The following is a 22,847-nucleotide window of genomic DNA, read 5'->3' on the forward strand; positions in this document are numbered from 1 at the left end:
CATCTCCGAATGCAACAGCTATGTGTACCTAGGTCGAGAGGTCAACATGACAAATGACCTGGCACCCGAGCTGCGCAGGAGGAAGAGAGCGGCTTGGAACGCCTTCAAGAACGTCGAAGAAATAGCTAAGAGAACGAAGAACCTCCGGCTCCGGGCACATCTCTTTGATTCCACTGTTCTTCCTGCATTAACATATGCCTCAGAGACCTGGGCCCTACGCAAACAAGATGAGAACGCTATTCAGGTCTCCCAAAGAAGAAAAGAAAGAGCTATGCTTGGAATATCACGTTTCACTCAAATGAGAGAACGAATCCGGAGTTCTGACATCTGTCGACAATCAAGGATCAGGGACGCTGTCTCATATGCCAAGGTGTCGAAAATCAGATGGGCTGGTCACGTAATGAGATTTAAAGACGACCGTTGGACTAGAGCTGTTACTGATTGGATTCCACGGGATGTCAAAAGACCGCGTGGCCGCCCACCTACCAGATGGTCAGACTTCTTCGTCAAGATCATGAACGATCGGTTTGAGGCCCTTCATGTTCCCGGAGCGAACAGATGCCATTGGGCTACACTAGCACGTGACAGGGACAAATGGAGACGTTACTGGTGCCCGCTCGAGCAAATCGACGACTAACGGGAAGTTAAGTGATTAAGTGATTAAGTCCAATATAAGAAATGGCTGGAAGCTACCACTTATGGTGAGGATAGGTGAGAAAGAAACTTTTGTTCACTGTTAGCGAGTATATCATTGGGTTCGGCTTCTATGGAACACAGTAGGGAGAATTCTCAAGATTTAATATAGGTTCTTGTGAGTTTCCAAGAAAAGTGTGTGGGCATATGGAGTACTTGAGCATTTGGTGGCCAGGAGCTGCCTTCCCAGGCTGATCCACAGTGGCAGAGGATGACACAGGGGAGGAAACAGAGAAACTCGGCCTAGGTTCCAGGCTGGTCTCTTTCCTCCTCAGCATAGTCGGATCTCTCCCATTACAGTGCAGTTGTACTCGTAGTTTGGGTCATAGTCCCAGCCATCATAGGATCATAATCCTAGTCTCTCCTCATAGACCTAAACATCCTCTCCCTTGTTACATTTCCTTCCTCCTTTCCTCATAGTCACGTAGTCTGCTACTTTCTGTCATCATTGACATATGGTTCTCCTTCTAGTCCTCAAAGACCTCAATGTCCCAAAGTATCAGTTCTCATCCTCCTAGTCTTCAAAATCCAGTCATTGAAGACCCTCTATTCCTCAACATCTAGTCTCCTCCTGCCCTTTACAGTATAGTTATATAGAAATTATGAAGGGTGAGGATACACAAAGGTGGGGTTGAACATTATCATAACAACAAACAGAGGTAAAGCCACTCCTTCATGAGATTCACTCAAGGACAAAATCTCATCTCAGGCTTCAGCACTCCAGATTACTAGGAGATCTGCTCAAGAGTGGAGTGATAGCACAGCGGTAGGGCGTTTGCCTTGCATGCAGCCAACATGGCCGACCCGAGTTCGATTCCTCCACCCCTCTAGGAGAGCCCAGCAAGCTACTGAGAGTATCTCGCCCACACGACAGAGCCTGGCAAGCTCCCCGTGATGTATTCGATATGCCAAACACAGTAACAACAAAGTCTCCAATGGAGATGTTACTGGGCCTGCTTGAGCAAATCGATGATCAACGGGAGGGCTTTACTTACTTACCTTCTAGTAATTTTTTATGAACAGTTAGAGATATATATTAAGCTTAAAGTTTGACTCTTCTGGGAGTCATCTCACTATATTTGCAGACCACAGTCCGCAGGCCAGGTTAGTCTTTCCTAACCCCAACAGGGTCCTATTCAATTACTTCTTTTTGGGTCACGACAGTTTGTTTCATGACTGTGCTCTTAATTTATTGTTAACTGTTTGGGGGCTTTGCCTGGCCCATTTTGATTCCAGGGTAGCTCAGAGCTTGCCCTGGGTCCATCCAGTCCCTCGAAGGAACTCTGCTTTAGAGGTGCTAGGAACTAAGGGCAATTGAGGCTTAAATAAAGTAAATATGGATGCCCAGGAGTAAATATTATTTTGGAGTTAGGTAAAGTAAATATGGATGCCCAGGAGTAAATATTATTTTGGAGTTAATTAACTACCATGTTACAAAGCATGTACTGTCTTCCTGTGTCTATACAGAAAGGACATGGTTAAGTAAACCATGCAAATGACATAAAGGAAAGAGAAAAGCAATATAGAATTATTAGTGCTTAATGAAATTGGATGTACCTCAGGGGCTTTGTTGTGGGAGTAGCTCAATGAACCTTAAAGTTCGTTCCTGAGGGAGGAATAAGGACAACTCAATGTTATCCAACAAGTTCCCATTTGACCTAGATATTCCACTACTTAGTGTCTATACCCAAAAACCAAAAACATTAACCTAAAACTATATGTTTATGCCATGTTCATCACAGCATTAATTATAATGGCCCAAATCTAGAAAGAGTTCAAATGTTTAATAACAGATGAATGTTCAAAGATATTATTATATATACACAACGAAATATTATTTAGATAAAAGAAAGGATGAAATCTTGTCCTTGGCAACAACTTGTATAGAATTAAAGAGCATTGTATAAAGCAGTTTAATAAAAAGGGAGTGGGAAAATTGCCAGATAATCCCACTCATATTTGCTATATAAAAAGACAAAGTCAGGCTGAAAAAGATAGCACAGCAACTAGAGTGCTTGTCTTGCATAAACTGATCCAGGTTTTCTGACGCCCAGGGGGAGTGATCCCTAAATATAAAGCCAGAAAGCCCGGAGTAAATCCTAAGCATACTCAGGAAAGAAAGAAATGAAAGGAAGGAAAGAAAGAAGGAAAGAAAGAAAGATAGGAAAGAAAGAAATACAGAAATAAAGAATGAAAGAGAGAAAGAGAAGCAAAGAGAGAGAAAGAAAAAGACAAAGAGAAAGGAAGAAAAAAAAGAAGAGAAAAAAGAGAGTTATAAAGGAAGGGAGGGAGGAACAAAAGAAGCGAGGGAAGAAAAAAGAAAGAAAGGGAGAGGGAAGGAAGGAAGGAAGGAAGGAAGGAAGGAAGGAAGGAAGGAAGGAAGGAAGGAAGGGAAGGAAGGAAGGGAAGAAGAGAGGAAGGAAGGGAGGAAGAGAGGGATGAAAAAAGGATGAAAGGGAGGAAGGGAGGAAGGGAGGGAGGAAGGAATGATGAAAGGGTGGAAGGGAAAAATAGAGGGAGGGAGGAAGAAAGAAAAGGAGGCAGTCAGGATGGAAGGGAGGGAGGGGGGTAGGGAGGGAGGGAGGCAGGAAGGTCCAATAAACCCTTTTGTACTTTGATAATGGTTGTTACAAAGGTGGGGAAAAGAGAACTGAGAACTGAGGCACACTGACACACTGTCCTCCCATTGTTCATCGAATTGCTCGAATGGGCCTAGTACCGTCTCCATTGTGAGACTTGTTGTTACTGTGTTTGGCATATTGAATACGTCACGGGTAGCTTGCCAGGCTTTGCCGTGCGGGCCAGATACTCTTGGTAGCTTGCCGGGCTCTATGAGAGGGGCGGAGGAATCGAACCTGGCTCGGCCAGGCCAGCTGCACACAAGGCAAATGCCCTACTGATAAACTGAGGCATGAGACAAGAAATGGTTAGTTGATTAGAGTGAATAAACAATAGAGATGGAGGATTTGGGTCACCTTGGTGGTAAGAGTGGTGCAGTAAAGTTGTACACTGAGAGTTTTGACATTAGCACTATTGTAATCATGCCGTCTCAACATTGATAAATACATACTTTTAAAATTTCTTTCCTTTTGGCTATTTGGGTTACAGGGGATAATGCTCAGGTGTTACTTTTTATTTTTTTTTCTTTTTGGATCACAACTGGTGATGGACAGGGATTACTCCTGGCTCTGCACTCAGGAATTACCCCTGTCAGTGCTCAGAAGACCATATGGGATGCGGGGAATTGAACCCGGGTTGGCCGCATGCAAGGCAAACACCCTACCCGCTATGCTATCGCTCCAGCCCCTACAGGTGTTGCTCTTGGCTATGTACTCAGGAATTACTCCTGGTCATGCCAGGGGGAACATATAGGATGCTGGGGATCAAACATGGGTTAGCCACGTGCAAAAGAAGGGCCCTCTCTGCTGTCCTATCTCTCTGTTTCTTAAAACTTCTTGGCTATTTTTACATAACCTCAAGAGATCACTGATTATCTCCATATTAAATGTGCTCTTGTTATAAACTGAGGAGTTCATCATTAATATTGCTCTCTTCTTTAACGAAAGATTTTCCTCAGTCCCAGGGCTTCATGTAAATTGAAAGCATAAAGCAAGAGAGAAAGTTAAGAACTCCGAAAATCTTTATTCATTGAAAATATCACTGGTTAATTATGGATGCATATTTTTGAAAGGATATAGATGCACGCTATATGAATCCACTACAAGGTCAAGTTATAGGTTATCCCAGAGACATTCAGAATTTCATTAGAGTGGCCTAAGTTAACATTATGCCATGTTCAATATACACTAATGAAAGGTGATGTCTTTAGGTGGAAACATGGCAAAGAAAGCAGACAAGTGTTTTATCAAATAATAACTAAAGATCAGTATAATCTTAAACAAGTAAGATCTAAAAGGCTGTGGGAAAATAGCCACACCATTATGAGAAGCTTTGATTTCTGGAATTGAATACTTAATGTAGAATCTCCTACATTTTATTTTGCATTTTATTCATAGACATATTAATTGGGCTGGAGCGATAGCACACGGGAAGGGCGTTTGCCTTGCCATGCAGCCACCATGGCCGACCCGAGTTCGATTCCTTCACCCCTCTTGGAGAGCCCAGCAAGCTACAGAGAGTATCTCCCCCGCAAGGCAAAGCCTGGCAAGCTACTGGTGATGTATTCAATATGCCAAACACAGTAACAAGTCTCACAGTGTTACTGGGCCTGCTCCAGCAAATCTACAGTGATACAGTGATAATATTAATTAGCAGTGAATGTTTGTATCTTCTGATCTCCAAAATCAGTTGCATCTATAATCACTATCTTAAAGAGCACTAATACAGAAAAGCCATAACTTTAATGTTATAAATATATGTCAGCTTAAACATAAATTTAGAGAATGGGGGAAGGGAGGGGGAAGACCATTATTTTTTGGTGTGTGTGTCCCTTACTCAGTAACACGGCAGAGCCTGGCAAGCTCCCCGTGGCGTATTCAATATGCCAATAGCAGTAACAACAAGTCTCACAATGGAGATATTACTGGTGCCCACTCGAGCAAATCGATGAACAATGGGACGACAGGGCTACAGTGCTACATATTAATATCATTATATATTTATATTTTATTTGTTCAACATATATATTGAATGCATTGTATGCCAGACTCTGATGAAACATCGAGTTAAAGATGAAGAGAACTAGTGTTTTACTAAGTAGTTCATGAGAGGAAATAGAATAAAACTGTCTCAATTCAGTTAGATTCTGAGCTTGGAAGAATATATATATATATATATATATATATTATATTATATATGGACACAATAGAGATGCATGTACACAGTGAGTGTTTCATAAATACATTTTAAATGAATAACTAGCTAATTCACTATTTGTTACACCAGGAATAACAATACTAGTCAGCAAACATTAAGAAACATTTTGGGATTATACATATGCTCCAGGTACTGTGTTAGCAAGTATAAATAGAAAAGTGGATACTAAGTTCCTGCCCTCAAAAATAAATTGAAATGTAAGCAATAACAACCTAGTATGTTAAACACTAATAAAAATTACTTCGCAGGATTATGCAGATTTTTCTGAGGCTCACCTAGCCTTCATTGATGAGTACAGCAGGGGCTTGAATAATTGACTCATTGAATGTGGTTTTAGTTATAATGTGAGTGGGGAAAAATTCTGGTTGATGTTGAAGCAGTCTTAATGCAAGATCTGCTTTTGTTATAAGTCAATTCTCTTAAAGACACACTTTCCTGAAACTGATCAACAAAGTAAATTGAGCACTTACTATATGTAAAAGGAGCACTTATTGTACGTGTGACTCACAATTTTCGAACTCATGATTGCACAGTAGCCCAGTGTATCACAGGAGCTCTGTGGTCTCACTCCACACCTATACAGAAAACCACTACAACACATCACTGAGAAAATGAACATCTGACCTTCAACTTGAATCCTTCCTAGGATATCTGGCAGGTATTAGTGGTATTTTTTTCCTACTTTGATTGCATACAGTAAGAATTTGGTACTATTACCAGTGTCCCCAGTTTCCCTCTCCTAAACCCCCATCCCCCACCTCCTCAGTTTGCCTCTATGGCAGGGAAATATAAACTGGGAAATGCACACTGGTGAAGGGGTGGGTATTAGAACACTATGACTGATATCTAATCAGGAACAGTTTTTCAAGGTGGTATCACAAAGTGGTTCAATACAAATAAATAAATAGATCACAAATACAAATCACAAATCATCCTGTTATTCGTCGATTGCCTCGAGCAGGCCCCAGTAACGTCTCCTTCATCCTAGCCCTGAGATTATATTCAAGGCTCTTTAGGAGAATGAGACCCATCATTGTTACTGGTATTTGGCATATTGGGTACGCCATGGGGAGTTTGCCAGACTCTGCCATGTGGGCAGGCTACATACGGTAGCCTGTCAGTTTGTCCAAACATTAGCAAAACTAATCTAAAACTAACATAAATCAAGTTATTAGGCTATTTGGAAACACCTCAATGTATCTATGCCAGATTAAAAATATGGCATGATATTTATGCTATTAAGAAATATGCATTTACTGACGCAGATTTTTGTTTTCTCTTATGTATTTAATTATATCATTTGATCCTGAAAAGTAATTTATTACACAAGCACGATATTTTGATATTTTATATTGCTTTACATTTTAATCAACATGTAGAAAAGATTGAATTATAATTTAAGGTTTCAAATATAAACTTGGATTATGATTATGGAATTGGGGTAGGAATGGAAAGAGGGATAAATCATGTTTAAAGTGTCAATAAATCCTGTCTATAATGAAAAATGTTTTTTATACTTTGGCACTTTAATTTTATTGTTTATAAAGCTATCATGTTCAAAAATATATATTATATATATTTTGTTATATATATATGAAGTTGGATGGGTGTTTTTCAATAAATTTCTATGTGCAAAAAAAAATAATTTGATACTATTACCTAACATTTAGTGCTCCAAATCTTTACTAAGTAGTACAAAAATGATCACATCTCAGCAGTTCGAAGATATTATTAAACACATATATTTCAATGTCTTCTCATTATTGAGGACATCATTAGTGTAGTGTAAGGTTAACTAGAATTACCCAATAAATCCTAAATGCAATAAGTGATTTTGTAACAATGTTTGGTATGATTTAAACTAGTGAAATAGTACAAAATCTACTTGTTCAACTGAGAGAAAGATTTTCACCAGGAGAACAAATGTTAACTTGCAATTGAATGTGTTGGAATAATAATGGTAAGAATATGCACAAACAACTAGATAATTTGTTACTGTCTGTAAAAACTAACTCATATAGGCTTTTGTTTACTTTCACATTTAGTTTGGGCTCCACAAAGGAAATATTTCTTTTTACTATAAAAATACATGCAAGTTTTCTTGATATTTGGTACATTTATTGATTTTACAATATGCATTTACTTATCAATTTATATAATACCTATTATTTTTGTTAGTTCTCTGCATTTTTCTAGGCATGTCAAAAGTAATTTCCAGTTCAAACCATTGTAAGCTATTTATATCTTGGTAAATACACACATGGTGGATAAATAAAGTGAATTTTGAGCGTTTGAGTGGATTCCCATAGTCATACATTAAGTTGAGCTGACTCTTTAACTGACGTCTTTAACTGGTTTTAAAAGCTACTCAGAATTTTAGCTGTATCACACTGCCAGAGATTTGTAAGAAGATTTCTGAGGTGGAAAAATATTGTAACTAGAAAAGGGCAAACAGAATTTGCATGCGTGTAAGCACTTGGCAAAGGAAATGCCAATTCTTCTGTTTTAACTCAAGTCATTTAAAACCGCAAGTAGAGAAAAAGAAGAATGAATGACCTTCCTGGCATCTTGTACTTATAACTCCGTAACTCGTATAGCAGAAACCATTAAGTCTCTTGGGCATTTGACTATTACTCAAATAGTGAGTCCACACATTCTCTTGGGTGAAATACAAGTGTGTTTTGTCAGCAATTTATTTATAAAGTAATAGTGAATCAACTTTGCTGCCAGCTTTATTTAGACAATGGCTTCATAGTTTTTCAAGAATGGGATCTTTTTATAACAGAAACCAGAACTTTTTCTGGTATTTCATTTCTCCTAGGATTGAACTTGTAACTTCTGGTCCTCAGGTTGACATTAAATGAATCCTTGAAATATAATACAAGGCCAAAGCATATAATTGGCTAATCACATTTTACATGTAAGATGCATATCTGAATGTCATATTGGTTTCTTGTGATTACTGGGTAACAAGTGAACACAGAGAACTGGTGGAAAAGCTTCATGACAAAATCAACTGTCTGAAATTGAACTGTTCAGAGATGGTGGCATAGTGGTAAGCATAGCTGGTATCCAAAATCAAGTTGTTGGTCAGTTCACACCCATTCATAAGTTCTGAAGGGAAAATAATTTTATTTTAGTTTCTTCTTGCTGCTGGAGCTTCCTTGCCTTCCTGTGGCATCCCATCAATAAAACCTTCTTCTCTTCCATAGTTATGCTCCACCTCTCTCTTAATTTGTGAAAATAAGTATGCTTTTATTTAACACTTACCTGGACACTGCAGAATAATTTCTTCACTTCTTAATTTTATCAGATGTAACTCTGCACCAGACTGTTTTCACTTGGTGCACCTCAGAGGCGGGTGGGCAGGAGCCCTCCCAGCCCCAAGGGACCCAGCCCTGGCAGTCAACCTCCACTACCCAACTGCCGCCATGCTCCAGGCCACTTTCTGGACCATCATAAAACACTTGCTACCCATTTTCTATTATTACCATACCATGTTTGGTGGAGTTCAGACAGTAGGCAACAAATCATAGAGAGAAATACACACACACACACACGCACGCACGCACACGTGCACACACACACACACACACACACACGTATGCCTCTTGGAGAGTCTTGTAAGAGAAGAGCAACCAAAAGTATATCACCTGCATGGGTAGAGCCTGGCAAGCTCCCCGTGGCGTAGTCGATATGCCAAAACCAGTAACTATAACAGTTCTCATTCCTCTGATCCTGAAAGAACCTCCAACCATTGTTAAAGACAAGTAAGGAGAGGCTGCTAAAATCTCAGGACTGGGCTGAATAGAGACGTTACTGGTGCCTGCTCAAGTAAATCGAAGAATAATGGGATGACAGTGATACAGTGAACTTTATTTACATCTGAAAAGTCTTCTTCAGCCACATTTGCAAATGATGCAGGTTTTCGGGCTTAAGATGTGAATGACACATTATTTGGTCTATAATGTGTTCCTCGGATAATAAGCATACTATGATTGGGAGAAATTTCTTTAAAAATGTTTGATTTGGGATCTGGATGGCCAGTACAGAAAGTAGAGTGTTTGCCTTACACACGACTGACTAAGGTTCAATTCCTGGTACTACATATGGTCCCCCAAGCCTACCAGGAATGATCCCTGAACACAGAGCCAGGAGTAAATCCTGAGCACTGCTGGGTGAGTCCTAAATTAATAAATCTATAACTGTTCATATTAAAGGTACAGGTAAAGGCCCTCCCGTTGATCGTCGATTTGCTCGAGCGGGCCCAGTAACGTCTCCATTGGAGACTTTGTTGTTACTGTGTCTGGCATATCGAATACTCTCGGTAGCTTGCCAGGCTCTCCGAGAGGGGTGGAGGAATCGAACTCGGGTCGGCCATGTTGGCCGCTTGTAAGGCGAACGCCCTGCCCGCTGTGCTATCGCTCCAGCCAGCATTAACTGTTCATATTAGGTTAAATTAAAGAGAATAAAATCCTCAAACTTATAGAAAATAAAACCTCTCAATAACGTAAGTCTAAAATACATAGAAATAGAAAATCCATAGAGATAAGTGTGTCTAGCATCTCTGTTATTCTATTCCACAGTCCTTTTAGCATGTCAGTTCATGAACCAATTTGGTAGCTAAAACTTCATTCATCAAACATATGTGCAAATTGGCATAAGATATGAGAAGATGGAATGGAATATATTCTGAGATATGTCACATAAAAATGTCTTCAATTGAAAATGAAGTTTTTTTTTTAGTGGAGCACAATTTCTGATATAGATACCAAAAGAATAAAAAGGAATGAATAATGGTTAGGGAAATAATCACTGTCAAATTAACTAAGTAGCTCTTCCAGTTTGAACATAATCCAGGAAAGACTTAAGTTTTTCTCTAGGTCTGTTTGCATTAAAGGAAATCAAAATATTTATTATGAACAAATCATAATTTTAAGAATTGCAAGGTATTAAAAGAGCAGGCTAGAGCGATAGCACAGCTGTAGGGTGTTTGCCTCGCATGCAGCCAACATGGCCGACCTGAGTTCGATTCCTCCGCCCCTCTCGGAGAGCCCGGCAAGCTACCGAGAGTATTCGATATGCCAGACACAGTAACAACAAAGTCTCCAATGGAGACGTTACTGGGTCCGCTCGAGCAAATCGATGAACAACAGGAAGGCCTTTACCTTTACCTTTACCTAAAAGAGCAGTAATATACCTGCATACCTGCTACTATATTAACATTTTACAATATTCTTACCCCACCCATTTCACTCTTTCAAGCACACACATCATATTCTCAAACTGTTCTAAAATGAAAAAAAAAGCTGATTATTCATTATTTTATCTTTGAATACATCGAGCCTCTTCTTAATAAGGGAAATATGGACTAGAGATATAGTACAGCATGTGTGGTAATTGCCATCCATGCAGCCTACCAGGGTTGTCTTCGGAACCCCATATGATCTCCCATGCCCTTCCAGGGATGATTCCTGAGCACAAAGAAAGAACTACATCCTAGGCACCACTGAATGTAGGGCTGGAGCGATAGCACAGCGGTAGGACGTTTGCCTTGCACGCAGCCAACATGGCCGACCTGAGTTCGATTCCTCCGCCCCTCTCGGAGAACCCGGCAAGTTGCCGAGAGTATCTCGCCCGCACGGCAGAGCCTGGCAAGCTCCCTGTGACATATTCTATATTCGATATGCCAAACACAGTAACAACAAAGTCTCCAATGGAGACGTTACTGGGCCCGCTCAAATGTAGCCTAAAAATAAAAAATGATATAACAAAAATTATAAATAAAATATTAACTCATGGTCATTATTCCAATGCATTTTCTTCATATTATCTAGTGCAGTGTTATTTTATCTGTGCTCAAGGTTTACTTCTGACTCTGTGCCACGGATCACTTCTGGTAGGGTTCAAGGAACCCTATGAGATGCCAGGAATCAGAGCCAGGTTGGCTGCATAGAAGGCAAGTACCTTTTCCTCTATAATGCTTCTCTGTTCCTTGTGGAGTATTTTTACACTTTCTAATATGACTCAAAAATGCTATGGACATATTTTAAAAAGCAGAAAGCCAATCAAGATATCTACAAGGGCTGGTACATATGCTCTGCATGTTGAATGACTGGACTCAACCCCCATATTTGCATGGTTCCACTTAATACCACCAGGAGTGACAATGAGCATCAAGCTGGATGAGCCTCTAAGCATCACCAAGTGTGACTCAAAAAAACTAAAAACTAAAAACATAAAAACAACCAGATACATTAATTTACGCATCATACTTGATTGATTTTCTTAGCTATTTAAATCTACGCTAGCTTCTTAATTTTTCTTGTTGCTGTGACTTTTCTGGAAAAATCAAACTGGTTTATTTGTAAAATGTCTCATATTCTGATTTTGTCAGATCTTTTCCCTTTATCTTGTAAAGTCACAAAACAGGCCAAAAGTTTTGTTTTGTGTCGCATGCATATTCTTTTGGTCAGAGGCACAAAGACAAGACACATGAGAGGAAGGCAGAGAGCACGGAGGGATGGATCTGGCTCAAGGCGAAGAGCAATTGCCAAAGGCCTCCTTTTATTCTATTTTTTTTTTTACCAACTACATCCTAATGACTTCGTCACAGAGAAAGAATCACTACGGAGAGTACAAATAGTTATAGGATAAGCATTTGTCAAAAGAACATCAGGATACACATTGTCTTGTCAAGGCTATGTTGTCAAAGCTATGTTGCAATGATTAAAACATCAGAGGAAGATAAAGAGCTGCACACGTATGTTCTACAGATTACGTCTCCCACATACTTGTGATTGGTTATGCGTAGGACAAAGAGAAGGCTCATACTGATACTTGAAGGTCAATCCAGATTAAGAATGTGTAAGAGAGGGGGAAATTGCTGCTTCGTACTGCCAAGATATTGTATGACTAGGCAGGTATATGAAAGCATATATGTACTTCTCCAGGTCATCGGACTCACAAGTTTGAGCTTGTCCACTTAATGTGAAAGTGGGGCCTCGGTTCTGCTTCCTGCTTGCAGGGCAGGATCCAGAGGCTCATTCTAATGTCCTGCCTTAGCACCAACAATTTTGTTTCTTCTAAATTTTTGTTTGTCAAAACGACTTGAAAGCAATTCTGGAAAACATTCTTCATCAACATCAAAGACCTCATGTTATCAAGAGGTGTCAGCATTAATGATTCTAATTCTGACAATTTTGTGAAAATACTGCTACCCAATCACATTTTCAAAGTTCTTTTTCCCCTTATGTATTAGCAAGTAACATAGGATAGTTCTTAGCACTCAGAAACTGATCGTTTACAATGGTTTTTGAATCTATGACATGTGTGTGTGTGTGTGTGTGTGTGTGTGTGTGTGTGTGTGTGTGTGTGGAGTTGGAGTTGGCTTGGTGGTATTTAGGACTCACCCAGCAGTGCTCAGGGGTTTCTCCTGATGCTGTGCTCAGGGTTTACTCTTGGTGGTTTTGGGGGAAACAATATACTTTGTGGAGAGCTGAACTAGGGTTGGCTGTGTGGAGAGCTGATCTAGGGTCGGCTGTGTGTAAGGCAATCACCTTAACTCCTGTGCTATACCTCTGGTCCGTATCTGTGACTCTGAACCACTCAGCTCACTGAGGGTTTCAAAGAAGGCATATGTTCGTTTGGCTCCTGACTATGATGCCTTGGATGTTGCCAGCAAAATTCAGATCATCTAAGCAGTTCAGCTGGCTAATCCTAAATATAACTTTTTTCACCATTAAAAAAAATGTGTTTTTCAAACTTCATCCATTACATACATTATCTGGTACTCTGAGAGAGAACTTTTTACAACAATTAAAAATGATCATGTCATTAATGAAAGGGAGAGAGAGTTTATTTTGTTCTTGTTGCTAATTACATATTAACACATGGGATTAACAGCTATTTCCAGCAATGGCAAGTGTGCTCAAGCTTCCATCTTTTGTTTTAATTCTACTTATTTTGCATATTCAATGTCTTTAAGTTGAGATTTGCCATTTTTCTTTTTTTATGCTCAAATCATGTCCAATCTGGCCAGTGAATGCCTCATTCATCTAACTTTTCCATTTCTGTGACATGTCTTGACAAGCTCTGAGCCACCTTGCTTTTCTGCACAAAAACAGCAACAACAACAATAACAACAATAAAAACAATCCCAGGTTCACTCTCTAAATTCCCTTCATGACTAAAGGCTGGATCTGGTCCCAGGTGTTCCATTATGCTGTTTCTGGGCTTTTTCAAGAAATAGTAATAGCAGATTGCCTGTATTTTCTGTCTTTTTCTGACACTAAATCTTTTTCCCACATAAACCTTAACTATTTGTTGGTTTTATTCAAAAATTAATTCTAATAATAAATTTTCTACGTGCATGCTGCTTTTGAGTTATTTTGGGGCCACTAGATATACTCCAGATTTTTAATTTTTAATTTTAATTGACATTTATGAAAATTAACAATAATTTGCTTTTACTTGATACGTTAGAAATTTGATATGCAGTTAAATGTGAACTATTCAGTTTACTTCCAAATTAAGTTTTGTAACCTTTTAATTTGGCTCCTCTCTCTATTTCTCTCTCTCTCTTTTTCTCTCCCTCCTTAACTTTCTTTCTTTCTTTCTTTCTTTCTTTCTTTCTTTCTTTCTTTCTTTCATCTATCTCTCTTTCTTTCTTTCCTTTCTTTTTCTCTTTCTTTTTTTTGATACATACAACATTTTCTTAGTCCAGAAACTCAAATTTAGAAAAAGTAGCACTGAAGCACTGTCCTCCCGTAGTTCATCAATTTGCTCTAGCAGGCACCAGTAAAGTCTTTGTTGTGAGACTTGTTACTGTTTTTGGCATATCACCACAGGCTCTGCTGTGCGGATGGTATACTCTCAGTAGCTTGCCAGACTCTCCAAGAGGGCCAGAGGAATTGAACCCAGGTCAGCTGCGTGAAAGGCAAACACCCTACCCACTGTGCTATCGTTTCATCCCAAAGAGGTAGCAAGATGACTTAAAAAAAAATGGCTGAAGTGATAGCACAGCGCGTAGGGCGTTTGCCTTGCATGCGGCCGACCAAGGTTTGAACCTGAACACCACCAGGAGTAATTCCTGAGGGCAAAGTTAGGAGAAGAAACCCCCTTGCACCCCCGGCTGTGACCCTCTCCCCACCAAAAAAAAAAAGAGTATGCTCTGCTTAGAAAAGGTATGCTTAAATTGTTTTTAACTTCAGTTCCCCACATCCTCATTCCAATAACTAATAGTTCTTAATTTCTCATTTATATTTCCAGTGTTCTTTCTTTCCTAGTATATCCTTACTTTCTTCCCTTTTTTGTATGAAAAAAGAATGCATTCATTTTTGCATTTATTGTTCTTCCCCTAAAGCAGTATTTGTGGTTTTATTTTTAGGATACAATTACGTTCTTTTATTTTCCAGTCCCCATGATGGATAGCAAAACTTTGAAATATGTCACTATTGCAGACATTATAGTGAATAACTTCATATGCATGCTATTTTCTATTTCAAAAGGTATCTAATATAACATATTCCTAGTAGCAACCTTCTTTAATTAAAGGGCACAATTATTTCTATTAAATATTAGAAAAAATTTAAACATTAAAGTTTTACATTTTATACTTTCACAAGAAATATCTGTGGACAATTTCTTTCTAGCCTTTTCAGAAATAATAATGACACACAAATTGTTTTTAAATTGTTGGTGTGGCACAATATATCAGTGTCTTTTATTTTGGTTTTGGAGTCATGGCCATTGGTGCTTAGGAATCACCTCTTGTTCTGTGCTTAGGGAACCATAAGAATAGCTGGGTATGAAAATGGGCTTGGGCATGTGCAAGATTACTTAACTCCTGTACTTTATCCCTGAAACTATGTGTCTATCCCCTCAATATTGTTCTGATTTAGATATTATTAATGGTTTAAAGAACTTTGCGATAGCACAGCGGGTAGGGCGTTTGCCTTACACGCGGCCAACATGGCCGACCTGAGTTCGATTCCTCGGCCCCTCTCGGAGAGCCCGGCAAGCTACCGAGAGTATTCGATATGCCAGACACAGTAACAACAAAAGTCTCCAATGGAGACGTTACTGGGCCCGCTCGAGCAAATCGACGATCAACGGGAGGGCCTTTATACACATTAAGACCATATGATTTTTTTTCTGATGATTGTCTTTTCTTTATTTTTGGAAAAATTTTGAATTATTCTACTGAATATTCATTCTGTTTAATTACATTTTCTTGAAATAGAGTAATACTATAAATATATATATATATACATATGTAGGGAGAGAGAATATTATCTGTACTCTTTTAAATTACATTTCAATATAATGTTTAGCAACTTCTTTAATTTAATTTTTTGGGGATAATTTTAATTTCTATCCTCAAAGTTCTATTATTTGGAGTATATGTTCTCCCTAGTTTTTCTTTGGATTCATTATTCATTCATCTTCAAAGATGACACCCCACTGACCAAGCAAGTGGAAACAGAAATAAACAAATGGGACTGTGTAAACCTAAGGAGCTTCTGCACCTCAAAAGATACAGTGACCAGAATACAAAGACAATCTACAGAGTGGGAAAAGATATTCACCCAATACCCATCTGATGAGGGATTGATATCAAGGATATACAAGGTACTGGTTGAACTCTACAAGAAGAAAATGCTTAACCCCATAAGAAAATGGGGTGATGAAATGAACAGAAAATTTCTCAAAGAAGAAATCCGAATGACCAAAAGGCACATGAAAAAAATATTCTTCATCACTAATCATCAGGGACATGCAGATCAAAACAACAATAATGAGATATCATCTCATACCACAGAGACTGGCCTACTTCCAAAAGAACAAAAGCAACTGGTGTTGGTGTGGAAGTAGGGAGAAAGGGGCTCTCTTTCACTGCTGGTGGGAATATCAACTGGTTCTAAGCTTAAAAAGAGCCTCTTGATGTAATGAAAGCTGGAAAAGATGTACAGAGAAAAATAATTTTCCAGATGTTAAAAAAATGACATAGTAAAGGAAGAGAGAGAGAGAGAGAAAGAGAGACAGAGAGAGAGAGACAGAGAGACAGAGAGACAGAGACAGAGAGAGAGACAGAGACAAAGACAGAGACAGAGATCTTTGATTCATTTTGAAACAGAGTGAATGGGTCACAAAAGAGAGAGAGAAAGAGAGAGGAGAGAGAGAGTACCAAGTCTTGCTTAGTTTTATTTTCTAAATTAGATAAATCTACCCACCAGAAACTGAGCAAGCAAATGCAGATGTGGTAATAAAGCACACATCTGAAACTCACATCCATTGGGGGAAAAAATAGACAAACTAGGAAGATGGAAATAGTTGCTGACCAATGATAAGAAAGGAAAAATGAAAAATTCTTTCTTAAAAACATTTCATTATTTGTTTGTTTATTTATTTATTTATTAATGAATCACCATATTCCTTCTCTTCGCCTCTCTTGAGGTTTGCCTCCAGGTTCAGTGATTTGCTGCTATGCATAAGAGAACATAAACTGCTTCGGAGCATAAGAAAACCTATAGAAACAGGTGCCAGCTGTTTCTAAGCTTAGAATAAGGGTGCAGGGGGTTCCAGGGATTGAACCAATCTCAGCAGCATATGAAGCAAGTATCCTAATCTATTGTATTATTACACTGGTCCATATTTCATAATATTCTTACTAATTAATAAATAATATCTAATAGTACCCTATATTAAGAATTGATGTTTTCCAAGTCATTTAATCATTTTGTTTTTTAATTGTAGCATCTGATTTTGAAGATCACACCCTTCTCTTATTTTCCAAAATGGAAAAATATATTATCCAATACTTTGTTTACAAAACCAGTAAAGAAAAGCAATAGGGTCAACAAAGAAATAAACCTTACTAAAAATAAGAATACTTTGCAAAGAGAATTGAGCATAATTAAGAAGCCATCATATTTTCAGAATTATACAATTTTTTGCATGTTGGTCACACAAAATATTTTTCTGAACATTAGAGTGTTTATTCAGTATTATATGGGGCACTAAAGAAATTCCTTATGAAAATCATACTGCTTGTATTCACTAGAAATTTGAATGGTTTACTGGATCATCTATTTTAAGCATCTATTATAATTGCTGTTATATAGCTGTTCCAACCCTTCTGGAAAACAGTATGGATGCTTCTCAAAAAATTAGAAATTGAGCTCGTATTTGAAGCAGTAATACCACTTCTGGGAATATACCCCGGAGATGCAAAAAAGTATATTTGAAATGACATCTGCACTTGTATGCTCATTGCAGCACTGTTTACAATAGCCAGAATCTGGGGAAAAAACGGAGTGCCTGAGAACAGATGACTGGCTAAAGAAACTTTGGTACATCTACACAATGGAATACTATGTAGCTGTTAGAAAGGATGAAGTAATGAAATTTGCAGATAAGTGAATCAACATGGAGAGTATCATGTTAAGTGAAATGAGTCAGAAATAGAGGGACAGACATAGAAAGATTGCACTCATTTGTGGAATACAAAGTAGCAGAAAGGGAGACTTAAGCTCAAGAATAGTAGAGATGAATACCAGGAGGATTGCTCCACTGGCTTGGAAGCCAGCCTCACATGCTGGGGAAAAGGCAGCTCAGATAGAGAAGGGACTATCAAGTAATGGGGTGCTTGGAGGTCCCACTTGGGATGGGAGATGTGCGCTGAAAATAGACTACAGACCGAATTCCCTGCCACAGTGGCAGGGTGGTGTGGGAAGGGATGGGGTGGGGGGTGGTGGGAGGGATACTGGGATCATTGGTGGTGGAAAATGGGTACTGGTGAAGGGATGGGAACTGGATCATTGTATGACTGAAACATAAGCATGAAAGTTTGTAAGTCTGTAACTGTATCCCATGTAGCTCTTTCTAAGCTTAGAATAAGATACTTTATAGTCTATAGTAATATTACATCTTAACATCAAGCTTCTACTTAAACACTAAATAGTATTACATTTATTTATTCTCTAGAAATTAATTAATAATATCTGATATCCATGACCAGTGAATAGGAAACAATTAAATGTTGAGTAGAAACAACATTGGATTATGAACAAAAAATAAAGTGTTGTATTTCCTCAAAGAGATAAAATAACATTAGTTGTAATGACTGGGAGTGTCAAGAGAATTCGCTTCATTTTCCTCACTGGTTGGTTATTGTGGGGGATGGGTGGGGAATCACTCTTTTTTATGCCTCTTGGTGAGATATGCCTATAGATAGCATATATCTGGTATTTTCTTTATGTTGGACCTATTAAAAACAGGATGTAATTCTATTTCTGGAATCTATTGCACAGATTAAATATCTGAGACTCTAGAATAGATTTTTACCAGCTTCCATAGCTGATTAGTAAAAATGCCAGGATTTTAACACAAATATCTTTGACATAGAAACCTGTTCGTTTCCACTGATGTTTTACTATTCTGAATAGACTCTAACCAGTTTCCACTGTGCCTTACTTTTCTTTATTTGAGTCAAACTTGAGCATGGAGATATTTTTAAGAAATTTTGATATCTCCGTTTTATTGAGAGTTGTTTTCCTTATGGTCCTTGAGTTTTCTTTAATCCTTGTCCTTGCTTTCAACGTAATTGCTTTTTATATACAGGATTAACTCTCTTCAAGGAAAAAACAATTTAAACAAAATAATTATTTGTTTATATTCAGACTCATACATCCACTAGAAGCAAGGAATAATAGAGGTCATCTTTTGAAACGCTTGGTTAGACTGATGCAAAAAATAAGGTTCAAAGAAGGAAAACAGCAAGCCTGAACCCTGCACTTTACTATCACAAATTTATGTTCTTCCCAATTCAGAAAAGTACAAACACATAGAGTTACTTTAATTTTAATCTTTCCATTAGATTCATTTTCATAAAACTTTTATAAGAAAATTTATTTTGGGGAGAAAGAAAATGGTGAGTCATCAATTAGATATAAATATAACCTTTCAGAGATGTATGAGAAGTGGTCTGTGATCTTACATGACAATTTGTTCAAAAGTGACTGTCTTATATGGCAGTTTACCCTCATCCAAATGACTTCTTCCTTCATCTCTTTTCAGATTACTTGAAATTTATTTTCTTACATAAGTATGATCTAAATTTGTTTGTACTTAGTCCTTCTAACGCCACCATTTTTCAGAGAGCTCACTATAATCTGTAATGTTTGCTAGATTTGTTTTTTATATTTGCATACTGACTTTCTTTTCACTCTGGACCAGGAAGACTGTTACCTCCTCTGATTCATTTATTGTATATCCTGTTCTGAAAAGAGAAGGGTACCCAGCAAGTCCTTTGGATCAGTCAACTGACTAAAATTTTATGAGAAAATCAATAAATGAGTGAATGATAGACATTTATACAAAACTCTAAGAATCATAATAAGAGCATTGCTCAGCTAACAAGATTATATTATGATACTTACAGGACTGCTTCTAGGGACAAAAAAAGTCTCACAGGTTTTATAATGGCATAGCAAGATGAATTTTTTTTAATTATTCATGGCCTTATAATTATGAACTTCTGGCATTCTGGTGGGACAAGTACAATTTTGTTAAATCTGTAACAATGAATAATAAGAAATATTTAAGAGAAAAATTTATACATGAGCAATAATAGTTACTTATATGAAACAAACAATTAAGAAATGCATTTTTAAATGTTAATAACACTTTCTTTACTTTTATAAGGCAATGTAATGTGTTTTTCTCAGAAATAACCAATATTAACATAATGAAGTATACTCTTCCAAAACATTATTAATATTTTAAAAACTTCATTATACCAGTTCTTTCTAATTCTCTACCCCACCCTTGGTATCTTGGTACAAATCTATTTGACAAAGAAAAAGCAAAAGGGACTCCGAAAATTAAAACTAATTTAAATGAGTCTTTTTTTCTTTCAAGGAAAACTGTTCTTTATCTTTAGGTCTTTTAATACTTGAATTGACTCTTACCAGTTTCCACTATGTCCCAAACTAAACAAGTAAATTTAATGAGTTAATCAATACTAAAAAATAAATATTCTTTACTTATAATCTCTTCAGCTTGTTTTCTGTCAACTATCCTTTATCTCCTTGTGCAGTTCTACTCTAACCCCATCAAAAGATGTGGAGAAGAATTGAACAGAAGCTTCCTCAAAAAAGAAATACAAATGGACAAAAGGCACATAAAAATACTATAAAAAATACTATGCAGTTGTTAGGAAAGATAAAGTCATGAAGTTTGTTTACAAGTGGATTGTCATGGAGAGTATCATTACTCTATCACTGTATCACTGTATCACTGTCATCCCCATTGTTCGTTGATTTGCTTGAGTGGGTGCCAGTGATGTCTCTATTACTCCTAGCCCTGAGATTTTAGCAGCCTCCTCTTACTTGTCTTTTCCCAATGATTGGAGGCTCATTTAGGGCGAGGGGAATGAGATCTGCTGTTGTTACTGGTTTTGGCATATCAACATGCCACAGGGAGCTTGCCAGGCTCTGTCCTTGCGGGTGGGATACTCTTGGTAGCTTGTTGGGCTCTCTGAGAGGCATATATTCAAATATTTCTCTCTGATTTGTTGCTTACTGTCTGAATCCCATCAAATATGGTGTGGGGATTATGGAAAATGGGTAGGGAATGACTTATAATGTGTCCAGAAAGTGTCCTGGAGCATGGCGGTGGTTGGGTAGTGGAGGTCGGCTACAGGGCTGGGCCCCTTGGGGTGGGGAGGACTCTTACCCGCCCCACTCTCTGAGGTGCCTCGAGTGAAAACAGACTGGTGCGAAGTCCAGTGGCATGGTTATGGGGAACTCATTTTATACTACCATTTGGGAGGAGCAGCCGTGAGTTCTGGAGGGTATCCTATGAGGAGATTATCTGATGCTGGCAGGGTGTGCTTATGGCTGTGACCCCTGGGTGACCAGAGACTGGGGAAGCAGGCAGGCAGAGGATCTCTGCTGCAAGGTCTCGTTGAGTCTAGATTCCAAGGTCACAAAGTTTCGCATGACCTGGGTTCCATGGGACTTCATTCATGCGTAAGGCTCACCCCGAGCATCTGGAAAGCAGCCTGGAGCGTGGCGGCAGTTGGTTAGTGGAGGTTGGCCGCCGGGGCTGGGTCACTTGGGGTGGGGAGGGCTCTCACCCGTCCCCTTCTGGGCACCCCCAGTGAAAACAGCCGGCTGTGAATACATGGAGAGCATCATGCTAAGTGAAATGAGTCAGAAAGAGAGGAACAGACATAGAATCACTGCACTAATTTGTTGAATTTAACACCCAGGGACAGTAAAGACAAGGGACAGGAATATTGCTCCATAACTGGAAGCCTGCCTCATGAGCTGGGGGAGAAGGCAGCTGGAATGGAGAAGGGATCATTAAGCCAATGATGGTTGGAGGGACCATTTGGGATGGGAGATGTGTGCTGAAAGTAGATAAAGGATGAAACATGATAGTATTTCAGTATCTGTATTGCAAACCACAGTATCCCAAAGTAGAAAGAGATTATGGGGGTAATTGTCTGCAATAGACACAGGGGGAGTTTTGGGATGGCGGTGGGTGAAGGATACTGGTGACATTGGTGGTGGAATATGTGCACTGGTGAAGGGATAGGTGTTCGATGATTGTATGTTTGAAACTCAAACATGAAAGCTTTGCAAATGTATCTCACAATGATTCAATTTGTAAAAAAAAAAGGAGAAACATATCTCTAACACAATCTCAACTTCATATTTGACCAGTTTTAATGAAATAAGGATTGTTATGAAATCGTCGTCATCCTACCTTATGCCTCTAACTATGACAGGCAGTTCAGTCAAGTTTTGGATAATAACAATGATGTTGAAGAAGAAACTGGTTCTTGAAGGGAAGGGGCAAAATGCAAAGGGAGAAGCAGAAAAAGATAATTTGAAACAGATACTGGGGAAAAAAAAAGATTTTGCAACTTCTTAGAGTTCACACCTCTTAGAACTGTATTCCTTTAATTTGGCATTCCTCACTAAAGATGTTTAGAACCCAAAGCCAATTACAGAAAGGTGTGAAGTTCTAGAAATTTGGCAACACCTCTCTAAAAGATATGTAGCTTTCTTTTCTCAAGTAATGACAATGTGGCTTTCTTTTCCTTGAAAGAAAATTGAAGATGATATGAATCAAATCAGACATTCATGCCTCATCAAACAAAAGCACAGTTTATGAAAATGTAAATCATCATATATTCATTTGGTAAATTAAACATGACACTTCTAAACCCGTGACTTGAAAATATTGTGCTTTAAACTAAAATGAACAAAAAGTTGTTCTGGGAAGGAGAGAGGAAGGGAAAAAAA

At 38.4% G+C, this 22,847-nt stretch overlaps 1 protein-coding gene across 4 annotated transcripts in view; it reads left to right on the forward strand.

The window, feature by feature from the left end:
- Positions 1 to 22,847, forward strand: part of LRRC4C (leucine rich repeat containing 4C) — a 1,436,015-nt gene that overhangs the window by 1,011,308 nt on the left and 401,860 nt on the right. The window lies entirely within an intron of this gene.

This window comes from Sorex fumeus, unplaced genomic scaffold (genome assembly GCF_029834395.1).
Source record: "Sorex fumeus unplaced genomic scaffold, SorFum_2.1 ptg000007l, whole genome shotgun sequence".
In the NCBI taxonomy this organism is placed as follows: domain Eukaryota; kingdom Metazoa; phylum Chordata; class Mammalia; order Eulipotyphla; family Soricidae; genus Sorex; species Sorex fumeus.